The following is a 17408-nucleotide window of genomic DNA, read 5'->3' as shown; positions in this document are numbered from 1 at the left end:
ATGACTAGTAATAGGTGAACTTGTCTATTTATGTGTAATATTATAGAAATGTGCAGGCATGTACATCTATGTGATTCTGAGAATTTATATTCATATGTCATGATTGAATTCATAGGCTTTGCAGCCAGATTGCCTAGTTTGAATTTTGGCTTCACTGCTTCTCAGCTATCTGACCAAGTTACTTAACCTCTCTATTCCTTACTTTCTTAGTGACGAACTGGAATAATAGTGGTATACCTCCTATGGACTAAATGAGTTAATGTATGTAAAGTGATGAGCCAGTGTTGATACACAGGAAGTGCTCCATAGGTGTTAGCTATTGTAATGTATGAGTCAGAGTGTACTCACAACTTCTGAAACTCCATAGTTATTGCATTCATTCATTGCAAAAGAATTATAATAAACTATGTGGTCTGCCTCATCTGTTTCAGATTTTATATACCTTTCTATAGGCTCTTAACAAGGTCTATACTCTCATGCTTCATAGCCCATGATTTTTTATCTCCTGGAAAACATGTTGATGTTCTAATTTATTTTCTTCATCTCTGGGCTCACTTTTGGACCATGACATCTCAGCTTAATTCAGCAGTGGCCCTTCTGTGTATTTTGTTAATAAATGTCTCAGGCTGCCAGAATGTTGCTCTGATGTAGATTGGTATATTGCATCAGTCATCACTAGGTTTATATTTGTTTACATGCAGAGCGATTCTTGTCTCTTGAAGGTCATGTGTAGTTGGTAAGCAGTATTATGCAGAAAATCTTGAGTTATTTTGTCTGGGACTTTTAGTGATGATTACAGGCTGTTACATGGGAAGAGTTCTACCTAGAGAACTCAAAATACAGATTGAAGCCTGTTGTCTCCGATCTCCCTTAGGTCCTAAGCTTTGTTGCATGAAATAAATGGTATCTGTTACACAAACACTGCTTCATTCAACAAGCATGGAAGAATGGACCAGTTACAGCGTTGTTAAGTACCACTTATCAAATGCTCTTAAAGGGGTCCTTTGAACAAAATCTTTCTGCTCAAAGATAGTAAGGTGTTAAGTAGAGTGACAGTCAGATTAAGGACACCCCGCTGAATCTTCACGCAAAGAGAAAAATCAGAATTTGGGGTGAGATGCTGTTTAGAAATCAGAAGATAAAAATCGGAGCTGAAACAGATACAGCAAGCAAGATCAAGACTCACACCAGAAGTTCCATAGGTCAACTCTAGTAATTTGACATCGTAGAAGTAGAATAGGCTATCTTGAAAAATAGTTTTCTACTGTAGGAGACCTGAGGCTCCCAAGAATATAGTGAAGGCACACTCTAGGGAATGCTGGTAGCTGCCCAAATAGGTCCCTGTTGAAGTGGCTTCTGATTTATGCGTTTGGAAATTTAATCTTAAGAGTTCAGAGTTGAATGGACTCTCAAGGATGCTAAATCACACATAATTTGATTGAGACTAATTAAACCATCTTGCTAATCTCTAAATTTTCTATTTTTAGGTAAGGTGTATGGGAAACAAACTTATAAAAGATTGCTTTATGAATGTGAATTCAGAGCAAGCGCATTGGTAATAGGATTTGAATATGTTCTGATACCACACTCAGCTGATAATCGATTTACCTACCCTTCAACAGGAGGCCCGCCTTACTGGAGAAGTTGTTACACCGCCCATTTTCACCCCTCCCCCGTTAGGGCTTATCATCTCTTTAACTTTTCTCTAAATCTTTGTAACTGACCGTCTGTGACTACCTCTGAATACTCATACAATTTTATTAAATACATTAAAACTTTCTATCAAGTTATTCTTCATCCTCCTGGCCTGGAAGGGTCTTTCAGTTTAGGATGACTTGACATATCTCTGCTGACACCGCTTTAGGTTGATCATTTCCAAATTTCCAACAATGCATCACTGTTTCCCTGGTGTTCATCTGTCTCTGGAAGTGTTCAGTCAGTAGGATGCCTGTTTCTTAGAATATTACTAAGAGGGTTACTTCATTAGACAATTGGAGCAGATGACCTTTAAGTTCTAACTTATGGGAAAGTAGTGATTCTTTTACCTCTGTAGGCCTTGCTGATCCTGGAAGATTTCTTTGAAGTAAATCTGAGAATTAGTCATTTCACGGTATCTGCAGAAGATTTGTCCTGGGACTTCGTATAGATACCAAAATCTGTGGATGCCTAAGTCCTTTGTATAAAATTATGTACTATTTGCACATAACCTACATTTATCCTCCTGTATAAATCATCTCTAGATTACTCATAATACCTATTACAATGTAAATGCTCTGTAAATAATTCTTACCACATATTTTTACTTGTATTATTTTTTGTTGTTGTATTGTTATTTTTAAATTTTTTCTAATATTTTAGATCTGTGATCGGTTGAATCCACAGATATGGAACCCACAGATACAGAGAGTCGACTGTTTTCTTGCTTTTTAGGAGTCACTCTCACTGAAATTTGACATAAAGATCAGCTTGGCATAAGTTAGCAGTCACCCTGCTATGTATTAGCAATTCCATTACCTGCCTGTTACCCTATCGCTACACAACATTCCAGCCAAACTAAAGTGCTGCTGCTTCTCAGGCATGCAGCCTGTCCCAGCTGTGAACCTAAATAGAATCCATTCTCTTTTTTTTGAGACGGAGTCTTTTTCTATTGCCCAGGCTGAAGTGCAGTGGTGTGATCTCCGCTCACTGCAACCTCTGCCTCTCAGATTCAAGCAATTCTCCTGCCTCAGCCTCCCGAGTAGCGTGGACTATAGGCGTGCACCACCATGCCTGGCTAATTTTTGTATTTTTAGTAGAGAGAGGGTTTCACCATGTTGGCCATGGCTGGTCTCTAACTCCTGACCTCAGGTGATCCGTCTGCCTCGGCCTCCAAAAGTGCTGGGATTACAGGTGTGAGCCACAGCACCCAGCCTAATCCATTCTTCATGGTCTAATTGATACTGTCCATTATCTCCCAACTTCCCTAATTTTTGTACAGATCCTTCACATGTTTTGTGTTTCTGATGGTTACGTGGCATCTTGTTAATATGTACTTTTATTTTTCCCATGATGGTGGGCCAGCCCTTGAGAGTAGGAGTTTATTTCTTTTTATTTGACTTCCAGCACTCTGGATGTACTCTGCCATCCTTGTTTTAATTCATATCAGTATATAAAATAATGTAGTTACTAAGGACAATATGAGAATGTTAAAGAGAGGCATGGTTACATTTAATTTTAAAACTCAAACTATAACCTATATAGGATATTTGAAAGAAAAGATCAGAATTCCAAGTTACTTAGGGAAACTTTAGCAATAATATAAAAATCCAACCAAGTATAATAGGATTAGGGTGCCAATAGAAAGTAAAGAAATGGAACTTGGTGTAAAGTATTATTTCAAGAAGTTTTGGTGTTCAGGAAAGTAGTTTGAAAAGCAGGGGTCAATAAAAGTTGTTTTTTGGGGAGATGAAAAGCATTTTCTTAGGCCTAGAGGATGGAACTAGAAAGAGATGGGAGATTTCAGAAAGAATGTTGATGGAGAGCGATGTCCTGAGAGAAGACGGGGAGGTATGAAGAAGACCTGTCAGAGTAAAATCTGGGGAAGAGAAGGGGTACATTTTTCTCTGAGACAGAGAGAAAGGCGTAGGTGTAAGGTAGGAGTGCTGAGGGACGTTCTACCTGTTTCCCTAATGTGAGAGTATTCATAGTAATCTATTGAGGATGAAAACAAGAGTACTAGAAGACATGAGAAGAGGTCAGGTGTGATGTAGCTTACTCATGAAAATTATCTTGTGTATTTCTTGACATCATTATTGTCTGTCTTCTCCACTAGATAGTAGGCTCCATGAGGACAGAGGTGTTGCTATCTCGTTCACCACTGTCCTTAGTGCCAAAAAATAGTGCCTGGCTGGCACATCATATATACTTGAGAAATATTTGTTGGGTGAATGTTGAATGGAGAATGAAAGAGGAAACTAACTGGAGAGACTCAAAATTATTGCTTTCATCCTTTAGCTTTCAGTACATGTACAGATTATAACTACACCATGTTAATTATCTCAGTACAGATCTGTCAGAAAAGCTTACCTGAAAGTACTGAAGGGCATAGAAAAGTAATTATTGGATTTTTTTCCATGCTTAGAGATTGGTAGGATGGGGACTGGAGCATTTTGGCAAGAATGTTTTGGGAATATTTGACCAAGGAGTGCAAAATGTTTTGTGTTACCCTAATGACTCTTCCATTAAATGGAACCTTGATCTCTGATAGCTTGATAGATATGGCATTAATTATTAGCTGCCTACCCAATAATATTCTCCTGGTCTTCCTTAGGATTCCTGTATTGTTAGATGTGCCACTATACCCAGCTTAAAACTACATTTCCCAGCCCTTCCTGAAAATATAACTCATTTATGAGATATAGGCAGAACTTTCTGGATGAGATTGCTGAGAAAGCTCTCTAAAAGAAGCTGACCTAAGAGGACACCCTGTTGTACTTTCCTCCTTGCTGCCTGGAATGTAAATTTAACGGTTTGGAACTTCAGGGGTTACACTGGGCCCACCACACAACCTCGAGGATGTACGCCAGTGCTAAGGATGGTGGAATAATAAATTGTTGAGCTGCCGTATTGGGATTCTTGCAGCCTTTGTATTTTGAGACATTTTGTTATTTCAAGACTGATTTGTTGTAAAACTATCTTGTTTAAAGTACTGTTATTTTGGATCTCTGTTTCTTTTAGTAGAACCCCATTTATTAGAAAGGAATTGAGGGACTAGAAGCCTCAACCCAGTCAACTGAAGAGCTGGTTTCGTGGGAGTAAGCATAAGAGATCGAGGTCAGAGAAGGGTTTCTAAATGAGGTGGCTGGGTAATGAAAGGATCTAAGACAGCAGTCCTCAACCTTTTTGGCATCAGGGACTGGTTTTGTGGAAGACAATTTTTCCACAGATGGGGCAGGTGGTGGGGGATGGTTTCAGGATAAAACTGTTTCACCTCAGATCATCAGGCATTAGTTTCTCATAAAGACTGTGCAACCTAGATCGCTTGCATGTGCAGTTTACAGTAGGGTTTGTGCTCCTCTGAGAATCTCATGCTGCCTCTGATCCGACAGGAGGTGGAGCTCAGGCGGCAATGCTCGCTTGCCAGCTGCTCACCTCCTGCTGTGCGACCTGGTTCCTAACAGGCCACTGTTGGTACCAATACCTAAGAGATGGTCATAAGGAGCTAAAGTAGAATGCTGGTGAAAGTTCCTGGAGTAGACAAAGTCAAGGAAATAGTATTTGTATGTACAGATGGGAAACCAAGAGGTAACCTTTCGATTAGGCCAGTGTTTCTTTGAGTTTTTATTTCATGGACCATCAAGGATCTATGAATCTGTGAACCCCTGGAATCTTCTTTTAAAGACTGCAATTTGAGATATACTATAAAAATACAGTCAACCCTTGAACAATGCAGGGGTTAGGGGCACCAACCCCTGTGCAGTTGAAAATTTGGGTGTCCCTTTTGACTCCTTTGTTAGTGAAAGGAAAGATGATGGCTGGAGTGATGGTTATTAAGTATGAGATAATTCATTCAAATGGAGGCGATCTGTTCATCAAGCCATTAGGGGAGAAGTGATCTTTTGCCTTTAAGAGTGGAGCTGCCGTGCTCGCTTCGGCAGCACATATACTAAAATTGGAACGATACAGAGAAGATTAGCATGGCCCCTGCGCAAGGATGACACGCAAATTCGTGAAGCGTTCCATATTTTTGTCCTCAGAAATAATACCACACATCTACAGCCATCTGATCTTTGACAAACCTGAGAAAAACAAGAAATGGGGAAAGGATTCCCTATTCAATAAATGGTGCTGGGAAAATTGGCTAGCCATAAGTAGAAAGCTGAAACTGGATCCTTTCCTTACCCCTTATAAGAAAATTAATTCAAGATGGATTAGAGACTTAAATGTTAGACCTAATACCATAAAAACCCTAGAAGAAAATCTAGGTAGTACCATTCAGGACATAGGCATGGGCAAGGACTTCATGTCTAAAACACCAAAAGCAACGGCAGCAAAAGCAAAAATTGACACATGGGATCTCATTAAACTAAAGAGCTTTTGCACAGCAAAAGAAACTACCATCAGAGTGAACAGGCAACCTACAGAATGGGAGAACATTTTTGCAACCTACTCATCTGACAAAGGGCTAATATCCAGAATCTACAAAGAACTCAAACAAATATACAAGAAAAAAACAAACAACCCCATCAAAAAGTGGGGAAAGGATATGAACAGACATTTCTCAAAAGAAGACATCCATACCGCCAACAGACACATGAAAAAATGCTCATCATCACTGGCCATCAGAGAAATGCAAATCAAAACCACAATGAGATACCATCTCACACCAGTTAGAATGGCAATCATTAAGAAGTCAGGAAACAACAGGTGTTGGAGAGGATGTGGAGAAATAGGAACACTTTTACACTGTTGGTGGGATTGTAAACTAGTTCAACCATTATGGAAAACAGTATGGCGATTCCTCAAGGATCTAGAACTAGATGTACCATATGACCCAGCCATCCCACTACTGGGTATATACCCAAAGGATTATAAATTACTCTACTACAAAGACACATGCACACGTATGTTTATTGCGGCACTATTCACAATAGCAAAGACTTGGAATCAACCCAAATGTCCATCTGTGACAGACTGGATTAAGAAAATGTGGCACATATACACCATGGAATACTATGCAGCCATCAAAAAGGATGAGTTTGCGTCCTTTGTAGGGACATGGATGCAGCTGGAAACCATCATTCTTAGCAAACTATCACAAGAAGAGAAAACCAAACACCGCATGTTCTCACTCATAGGTGGGAACTGAACAATGAGATCACTTGGACTCGGGAAGGGGAACATCACACACTGGGGCCTATCATGGGGAGGGGGGAGGAGGGAGGGATTGCATTGGGGAGTTATACATGATATAAACGTCATGCACATGTACCCTAGAACTTAAAGTATAATAAAAAAAAAAAAAAGAAAAAAAAAAAGAAAAAGAGTGGAGCTGCCTTAAAGTAGGATTGTAGTTAGGACTAGAAAGGAAAAGACTGGAAGACTTCAAATCCCTTCCATTCTTAATATTCTATCATTCCAGATTATCTTTACTATGTATTAGTTAGGGTTTGGTACCTTTTTCTTTTTCTTTTTTTTTTTTTTGCAATTAATAAAACTAAAAATGTCTGCCAGCTATCACACATATGCCTTTAGTTATTGTTCATGCTGACAGAACCCCAAAATAGTAAAATCATTAATGTAGCTGAAGAATCCAAGTGTTCAAGACACGATCTAATTGGAGTCTAAAAGATGTTAAAGGACTTTCAGACTATTTTAAAATTAAATTTGCTAAATTCTTTTAAATGATTTTGTAGAGTTCCATAATAAATGTGGCAAACATTTCTCTTATGGGATGTAAATAATCAAACTCTGTGTCACTGGAGAGTATAAAGCACTTATCTAATCAGATTGTGAGAGTCGCTCAAAATTTCTAACCGTGTAATTTTTGCATGGAGAGAGAGAGTGCCTCCTGCTGTGCAATTAGCTGGTTTTATTAGCTATAAATTTGGTTGATGCTGGTTCTTGACCTGATCCTGCACAGCTGAGTGTCAGGAAGGCTTGGAAATCTTATAGTGGGGACAGCAGCTGAGGCCCTAAGAGAAGCTGATGCGTTGTTTCTCATGCTTCTGTAAGTAAAGAGAGCTTTGGAATTTTCTAGACCCGTTAATTTTGCCTTGTTCATTTTATTCTGTATCCAAATTGGGTTTGTGAAGTGGAGTGGTATGGTTTACTGATTATAAGCAGAGCTTTGAGATCATACTACCTGTATTAAAAACCTGGCTTTGCCATTTCTTGTACCCTTGGGCAAGTTTTAAAGTTTCTCCTTACTTAGGTTTCTTCCCCTGTGAAAGGGTGATTAATAGTAAGCCCTAACTCATGGTTTGCTGTGAGAATTTAAGGGTTCAATCTACATGAAGTTTTTGGTCTAGCTCATAGTAGGTACTCAGTACACGTTAGCTAGTATTATAGAGGGGTCTTCAAGTTGAAATCTCTTTGAGCAGGGGAAAGTTTTAATAAAAAATGTTTAGAAGGACCTATGATTTTACTGGACTTTTTTTGAAGGGAGAAAGGGGGAAGAAAATATACAAAAAGAGACAGAGTTAGGCGACCTGGCATCAGACTTTATTACTGACATTTACTAGGCAAGTAAGCTTGAGAAAATCAAATCAAAGACCCAATTTTCTCAACACTTAAATACAATATAATATCTCATTTGTGAGAGTCAGGTAAGATAAATACTTTGGAAATGTCAAAGTGCTGTATATTTTACCTAAAATATATGTTTTTAGGTAAAAACATAAGTAAACAAGGACAGTTGAATATAATAAATACATGAAGCTAATTAAAACAAGCAAAATATGTAAATGGAATCCATTGACAGAAGACATAGGAAATTTATGTATAAGCTTGACTTGCCTTTGAATGATCATTGATTATAAAGGAAGGGGAAAGATGTCAGAGAAAGGACTTAGCATTGGTGGAGCAACCTGGCATTTGCTGGGCACTGGAGTAGGATTACTGTCTGCCTTTCACAGATGAGAAAACTGAGTCTCAGGTTAAATTACTTTCTCAAAGTCACCTCACTGATAAGTGGCAGAGCTGACATTATAACGAAGCCTGCGTGACTCCAGAGGATGTCCTAATACAACATGGTTAATTACCTCCAATCTATTTGTCACATATTTATTGAGCACCTACTCTGTGTGGTGTTAATAGTACATTGATTTTTTCACAAAGATGGATAGAAATGGAAAGCATGAAGGGATCTGAATGATAATTTTGTGCAACCAAGTCATTTTGTAGGAAGGAAAAAAGGCCCAGAGTGACCAGGTCGCTTTAGGGCCATCCATTTTGGAACAGAATTAAATTTTTACTCACCTAGTCCAATATTTGATTAAGTTATATTGCTGTTCAATTCCTTAGATGCCTAATCCTTCGTTAGTTCCAATCTGAAGCCTCATTTGGGGATTTTCTTTCTGGATAATTTCCGTGTAATTGCTTTGACCAAGTTACATAAGTTGTTTGATGGAAAGCCGACTGAATTCTTGTTTGTGCTTTTGTCACCCAAACTGAGTACAAGTTGTTTCAATATATTTTACTCTTTCTTTCTTCCTTTCTTTCTTTCTTTCTTTCTCTCTCTCTTTCTCTCTCTCTCTCTTTCTCTCTCTCTCTCTCTCTCTCTCTTCTTTCTTTCTTTCTTTTTTTATTTTAATTGAGACTGGACCTTTGTTGCCCAGGCTGCAGTGCAGTGGCACGGTCTCAGCTCACTGCAGCCTTGACCTCCTAGGTGCAAGTGATCCTCCCACCTCAGTCTCCTGAGTAGCTGGGACTACAGGCGCATGCCACTACGCTTGGCTAATTTCTGCATTTTTTGTAGAGATAGGGTCTCACTATGTTGCCCAGACTGGTCTCAAACTCTTGAGCTCACGTTATCTGCCTGTCTTGGCCTCCCAAAGTGCTGGGACTAGAGGGGTGAGCTACCACACCTGACCTTACTTTTTCATGTTATCAGTGACATTCTGGTGTGAGCACAAAGAATGTGAAATCTCTTTGCCTTTTTGTGATTTGGAAATAGCTCTTGAATCCCTGTTCTTAAATCTTCACTCTGTTTCATTCAGTTTTTGCCACCCTCCTATCCTGCCAGGTGAGTCTGCCCTTAGTTGGGTATGTACTTAACTAGAGAGCAGCTCTAGATCCCTGGAGGGAAGCCCAGGCTCCTCCCAAGTGACTGCACACAGTGAGTCGGCTGCATCACACCAGGAAAACCATTGAGCAATAGGAGACTTCCCAGCACTGGTGATGTTTGTAATAAATATCCCCCATGACTCCATCTCAGTTGTTTAAGAAGAGTGGGGAAATGACTGGTGTATTTTTTTTTTTCATAGCATTCTTAACTGTTTCTCTTCCAAAGAAAAGTCTTCATGATGTCAAACATCATTCAGAATATAGGTATTCTATTATGGATCTGAATTCAGTCCATTTATCCTTCTTTATTGCCCTGAATACCTAAAGAGCATCATTTGAAAAAGAACCTGTGGAATTGTGAAGTTTGCTGTTTTTTATGTGACTGTGACTGAATGGGTCTTGTTAAGCCCAAACTGACTCGAAGGGCATGACCTGTGTATGACTCTCTGATGATTATATACAGGATTGAAAATCCTCCAAGCTTACTTTTAAAGTTGTTCTTGTAGCACAGCAGTTTTGGATGTAGAAAGGCTGGTTTTCCATCTTGTCATACATGTAAGAATGAAGTTTTTTCTTTTTATTAAAAAAAAGCCCCTGGTTATGATACTCTTGGGGTAAACATGCACTGAATTAAGCAGCATTTTGTTTTGTTTTGTTTTTGACTCCGTCAAGATCCTGGGATCCTGAAACTTTTATACTTTTGATAACTGAGATTGAAAACTTTCCTTTGTTTTCTTTATAATCGGAACCTGAAACTATTAGCAGGCAAGAGAGGTTCTCCCTACATCTTTCCTGAAATAGCTAGCTGTTTTGACTTTATAGATTTGTAAATACTGTTTTAGGAGTTTCTAAATCAGTAATTTCTCCTTGCGTTCACCTTCTGCTGCATAGTTCTGTACTCTGTAGTGATAAAGATAAGAGGTATGCTTCACTGAGGGGACCCTGGTTCATTTGTTGTGGATATTTATGATATTGGTCCTGGCCTAGGAATGGAGCTTGTGTGCAATACGGCCTCACTACTGAGAACCAGGGGTCCATCTGTCAGCACACAGCAAAGGAGCGCCTACCATAGCTTTCAGGCTGAATAATGGGTATGGAATGTGGACTTGGCAAAAGGCTGGCTCATCTGTAGAGGTGATTTTGGAAATACGTGGCAAAATGTATTGGGTAGAAAATTGGAAATAGAGGGTTTCATGTTAAGCAAGCTTTTCATCCTTGCTTAATCTTAAATCCTACATTTAAGTACAAGGCAAAGAAAAAATACAATGCAAAGGCAAGGGCATGCTTGAAGAATGCAAAGCAGCAAAGGATTCTCAAGAAATCGAGCTCATGTAATTGTCTTGGACAACAGAGCCTACAAAGAAGCAAAGTGCAGCTGTCCAAATCCTCATTCTTGAAGTTTAAATCCACAGTGAACTAGTGAACATAACTCTCAACTGTGCTTCCTACTGCAATTATATAATTGATTGACTATCATTCTTATGAAATGTACCCTAAGTAACCCTTAAACATGTAAAAGAACAGAATGAATACTGAAGCAAATTCATACCTTCCGGCATTTTACTCTTCTTACTGTACGGTTCAGGGTTAACATTTGCTGACATAGGCTCTCCATAATTATTTAAACACACTGAATATCAGTATCATCAAATACTGTTCATTCAGCCTTTAAATGTTACTGAGTGCTTCCTGTATATAAGGTATCTGACTTTTCTCACTCATGTGGTATTATACTAGACATTTTACAAGAGGAGCAAAGTAGCAAAGACTCTTCTAAAGGGTAGCAGACCATAGGACCAGACATGAGAAGGGAGAGGAGCATTATGTAATAAAATGCTGAACCACATGCATACCAAGTAGGTTGAAGTCCATCTAGAGCCCACGCGATTTCCAGTATCCGCGTCTTTGGTCTCATCTATGGCCTTCTGTAAGAGTAACCCGAGTGAACCCTAGTTTGTTCCAGAGCCGTATCAGGAGAAAATCACAGGTCAGTGGTTAACTAAACAAGTTTTTATATGCCTACCATAGTCCTGGGAAGGTAAGGAAAGAGCTTCACTTCTTCCTGACCCAATCTTAGGGAGAATCTTTCCATGCAAATCAATATTTTAAATTTCATATTCATATGTTCTTATATGTATTACATATAACATGCCTGTACTGCTTTTTCTCATTATAAAAATTACATAGACTTACTGTAAAGAATTTGGGAAATAGAAAAAAAATTATGATCCCTATTCTTTCTGCCACTTAGAAATAGATGACCACAATAATGTTTTCTTTCTTCCTTGCCTTTTTTCTATACACATAATTTTTATTTTTAAAAAATGTAGGATCATCTCCTATATTCTTGAACTTTGGGGAAATATAATGACTCTGGATCATATTGGTATTTTGGAGATACAGTTTTTGGAGAGAGCCTTGGACCTTGGATGTAGAGTGCAGTGAGGAGATGGCTTCAGCTGAGTGATTAAATGAACTACTTTTCTTTCTCTTACTACCACACTCTGATAAAATGATAGACTCTTACAGTTGGTGAGGACCGGCCAGGCATGGTGGCTCACACCTGTAATCCCAGCGCTTTGAGAGGCCGAGGCAGGCAGCTCACCTGAGGTCAGGAGTTTGAGACCAGCCTGACCAACATGGCAAAACACCGTCTCCACTAAAAATACAAAAATTAGCCAGGCATGGTGGTGGGCACCTGTAATCCTAGCTACTCAGGAGGCTGAGGTGGGAGAATTGCTTGAACCCAGGAGGCGGAGGTTGCAGTGAGCCGAGATCGTGCCATTGCACTCCAGCCTGGGCAACAAGAATGAAACTCCATCTCCAAAAAAAAAAAAAAAATGATGAGGACCTGGAGATCAGGGTCTGTGCAGTTATGTGCTTAAATACCACACACCCACTAGAGGGCTTGAATGAGTAGTTGACATTCGTGGGCAAAAGAAGTGTATACCTTGTGTCAGTGCCACATCACACGCAGAAGCATGGACTCCACTGGCACACAATCCTGCTGCTAGATGGAGGGAAGTAGCTGTTGACAATCAGAGAGAAAGGCCTGTTCTGAGTATAAGATGTAAATAGAGCCTGCCAGCCTTATGATGTGGGGCTTCATAAACCATTGCTTTCATTCTATACCCATCAACAAGTTGTTGTTGGTATCTTTGCTTTCTTTCACAAAAAGTGAACTGAGTTTTATTTTTACAATATTTATCAAATAAATACATATAGAGTGTATTAATGAAATACAAAAGGTATAAAACAAGTTTTTTAACTTTTAGGTTTAGGGTTACACATGCAGGTGTGTTACATGGGTAAACTGTCTGTCACGGGTGGACTGGTGTACAGATTATTTTATCACCCAGGTAATAAGCTTAGTAGCCTATACGTAGTTTTTCAATCCTCACCCTCCTCCCACCCTCCACCTTCAAGTAGACCCCTGTGTCTATTGTTTCCTACTTTGTGTCCATGTGTACTCAGTGTTTAGCTCCTACTCTTAAGTGAGAACATGTTGTATTTATTTGGTTTTCTGTTTCCTGCCTTTGCTTACTTAGGATAATGGCCTCCAGCTCCATCCATGTTTCTGCAAAGGACATGATCTTGTTCTTTTTTATGACTGCGTAGTATTCCTAGCTCCATCCATGTCACTGCAAAGGACACAATCTTGTTCTTTTTTATGGCTGCGTAGTATTCCTAGCTCTATCCATGTTTCTGCAAAGGACATGATATTGTTCTTTTTTTATGGCTGCATAGTATTCCATGGTATATATGTACCACATTTTCTTTATCCAGTCTTCCTTTCATGGGCATTTAGGTTGATTCCATGTCTTTGCTATTGTGAATAGTGCTGTGACAAACATGTGTCTTTATGGTAGAATGATTTATATTCCCTTGGCTTTCCCCCATTGTATTCCATTACCCAGTAATGGAATGTAAGTAATGGAATTGCTAGCTTGAATGGTAGTTCTGTTTTAAGTTCTTTGAGAAATCGCCAAACTGCCTTTCATAATTGCTAAACTAATTTGCATTCCCACCAGCAGTGTATGAGCACTCCCTTTTCTGTACAGCTTTACCAGCACCTGTTATTTCTTGACTTTTTTTTTTTTTTTTTTTTTTCTGAGGCAGAGTCTAGCTCTGTCGCAAAGCTGGAGTGCAGTGGCGCAATCTCGGCTCATTGCAACCTCCGCCTCCCGGGTTTAAACGATTCTCCTGCCTCAGCCTCTGGAGTAGCTGGGATTACAGGTGCCCACCACCATGTCCAGCTAATTTGTGTGTTTTTAGTAGAGACAGGCTTTTACCATGTTGTCCAGGCTGGTCTCGAACTCCTGCCCTCATGATCTGCCCACCTCGGCCTCCCAAAGTGCTGGAATTTTTTAGTCATAGCCATTCTAACTGGTGTGAGATGATATCTCATTGTGGTTTTGATTTGCATTTCTCTAATGATTAGAGATGTTGGGCATTTTTCCATATGCTTGTTGGCTGCATGTATGTCTTCTTTTGAAAAGTGTGCATGTCCTTTGCCTACTTTTTAACGGGGTGGTTTTTTGCTTGTAAACTTTAAGTTCCTTATAGATCCTGGACATTAGACCTGTGTGATTGTGAGATGCATAGTTTGCAAATATTTTCTCCCATTCTGTAGACTGTCTGTTTACTCTGTTGATAGTTTCTTTTGCTGTGCACAAGCTCTTCAGTTTAATTAGTCCCATTTGTCGATGTTTGCAAAACAAGCTTTAAAGACACAGAATCTTTAAGGAGTCTATGGCAGCTCTCCAAAATTAAATAAACAAAATAAAATTTGGGATTAGGTTGAAAAAAAGTTTTGAATCGAAGGAAAAGAGTCCTTCTGAAGATGGAGATATTTTTAAACTGTTGGAAATACTTTAAAGAAGATAATTAAAACTATGATATTTAACTTCTTTTAATATCTCTGAATCAGTCGTTTGGAACCTGTGTGTTAGTCGATGTCTAGAAACGTGGCAAACTGAGCTAATGGCTCGTTTTCCCTTGTAAACTTATAGAAATGCTGATAAAACTAACAACAAAATACTCACGACCTCCCAGGTTAATTAACAAACGAAAACTTCTGTAATTTTTCCAATAAAGGAAAGAGGAAGGGAGAAAGGACCTGGCCCCAGCTGGAAACAGTAAGAGCAGGCAAACAATAATCTGTAGAGACATTCTGGTACCCTAATAAGGACATGACTATTAGACATTTTTATGAATAGACCTTGATTCCTCCGGTTATGTGTCAGATTGGGGCCCTTTATTTTATAGAGAATCTTAGAGCCTCAGTTAAAATTGGCACTTTGGGAGGCCGAGGCAGGTGGATCATTTGAGGTCAGGAGTTTGAGACCAGCCTGGCCAACGTGGTGAAACCCTGTGTTTACTAAAAAAAAAAAAGTACAAAAATTAGCTGGGCATGGTGGTATGTGCCTGTAATTCCAGGTACTCCGGAGGCTGAGGCAGGAGAATCGCTTGAACCTGGGATGCAGATGTTGCAGTCAGCAGAGATTGTGCCACTGCACTCCAGCTTGGGCGACAGAGTGAGACTGTGTCTAAATATAAATATATATTGTTGCAGTCTGTCCCAGTCTTTTCTTAGATCCTCCAAGTCCTAGTTTGGAAAATTACGTATTTATCTTAAGAATATTTAGACCATAGTTTGTATAACTTTAAGGTGATTATTGAATATGTAGACTCTGATCATTCATTTCTGCAAAAGTTTAGAATACCATTTTTAAAACTTTTTTATTGTGGTAAAATATGCATAGCATAAAATTTGCAGTTTCAACCTATTTAAGTGTATAATTCAGTGGCATTTATTTGTTTATTTAGACAGGGTCTTGCTCTGTTGCCCAGGCTGGATTGCAGTGGCACAGTCACAGCTCACTGCAGCTTTGATCTCCTGGGCTCAAGCCATCCTACTGCCTCAGCCTCCTGAGTAGCTGGGACCACAGGCATGTGCCACCACACCCGGCTAATTTTTTATTTTTAGTAGAGACAAGGTCTCACTATATTGCCCAAACTGATCTCAAACTCCTGAGTTCAAGTGCTTCTCTTCTCCTGCCTCAGCCTCCCAAAATGCTGGGATTGCAGGCATGAGCCCCTGTGCCTGGCCAGTGGCATTTATTGTAGTCACAGTGTTGTGCACCATCACCACTGTTTACAAAAATTTTCATCACCCCAAACAGAAATGCTATACCCATTAAGCAATAACCCCTCATTCTCTCCTCCCATCAGCCCCTGGTTACAACCTCTAATCTGCTTTCTTTATTGCTGAATGTGTCCATTCAAGATAGTTCGTATAAGTAGAATCATACAGTATCTGCCCTTTTGTGCCTGGTGTATTTTACTTAGCACGATATTTTCAAGGCCCATTCATTTTGCAGCGCATATCCAAACTTAATTTGTGTTTACAGCTGAAATAGTGTTTCATTGTGTTTATATACAACCTCACATTTTATTTATCAGTTGATAAACACTTTGGTTGTTTTTACCTTTTGTTTATTGTGAATAATGCTGCTTTGGACATTGGGTCCGAGTATCTGTTTGACTCCTTAGAATAGCATTTTGCACACTGAGAAATGTGTAGTTCTGTTATATAGAACATTTTAGTCTTCCAGATTTCACATGTTGACTGAAATTATTTCTGTGTAACTTAAATAAACATAAACATAAAACTAAGAATTAATAACTCCTTATAACTCTCATATACAGGTAAATTCAAAATCAATTTTTCAATTAAACAAAAATAAAATCAATACAGCTTAAATTAACAATTGTTATCCAATTATATTTACTGAAAATAAATGGCTTATGTTGGTTTTAATAGTGTAAAAAGATATACTTTTGTATGATGGGCCATTATTTTAGCTTTCTTCATTATCATGTTTTCTTTTTAACAGTGAATGCATTTTTAAACCACTAATCTATTATTTTGATGGGCAGCTCATTTGCTAGATTATCGCAGAATATAAATCTGGAAAACAAAGGAAAAACAGCAGTTCAGTGAGAAATTATTTACTACACATTTATTGCAACAGTTTTTTTTCATGAACTCTTGCGAGCAGGTGCCTATAAAGGCAAAATCCAGAGAGTATATCTGCTTGCTGTCAGAGGGTGATTGCAACAACACAGGTTTTAATAATTTGGTTAACCTCACACTTGTTTTTATTGGAGCTTGTTTGAATTGCTAGCATCATGATGTCATTTGACCTTCATTTATTACAAACATGTCACTTACTCAGTCTGCCTCTGTTTACTGTTGGCCCATTTCCATTAAATCAGTACAGCACTCTAAAGGAACATGTTTTTATGATGTTAAATCAGATTCTTAGTTTATTATATAAGAACCTAAAATCTGATTTCATGAAAATATTATTTACTTGGAAATTATACTGCAAATTTTTTTGCAAAAAATATGAGCACAACAAGGGGATATAGGATAATGATTGTTATTTTAACATTAGCATTTGCCAGCCTAACAGCTGTTAGACATGCTTACTGGAACCTGAAATGATCAGTCCTATCTCTTCAAGATATCGCTTGGCAATATCTTAGATATAAACATGGAAACTAGCTGGAACACTGAAAATCCCATCATGCTGCATTGTGAAGTGGTCATCCAAGGATTCAGAATATTCTTGTAT

General features: G+C 38.8%; 1 protein-coding gene and 1 non-coding gene across 5 annotated transcripts in view; both read left to right on the top strand.

The window, feature by feature from the left end:
* The window catches only part of MAP3K20 (mitogen-activated protein kinase kinase kinase 20), a 195867-nt gene that overhangs the window by 81544 nt on the left and 96915 nt on the right, over positions 1-17408 (top strand). The window lies entirely within an intron of this gene.
* LOC117095569 lies at positions 5621-5727 on the top strand. Its single transcript, XR_004442086.1, has one exon. It is a non-coding gene; the product is annotated as a U6 spliceosomal RNA (small nuclear RNA).

Source organism: Trachypithecus francoisi, unplaced genomic scaffold (assembly GCF_009764315.1).
Source record: "Trachypithecus francoisi isolate TF-2019V2 unplaced genomic scaffold, Tfra_2.0 Lachesis_group13, whole genome shotgun sequence".
NCBI lineage: Eukaryota > Metazoa > Chordata > Mammalia > Primates > Cercopithecidae > Trachypithecus > Trachypithecus francoisi.
Note: the sequence above shows the minus strand (reverse complement) of the source record. Positions and strands in the feature narration are given on the sequence as shown.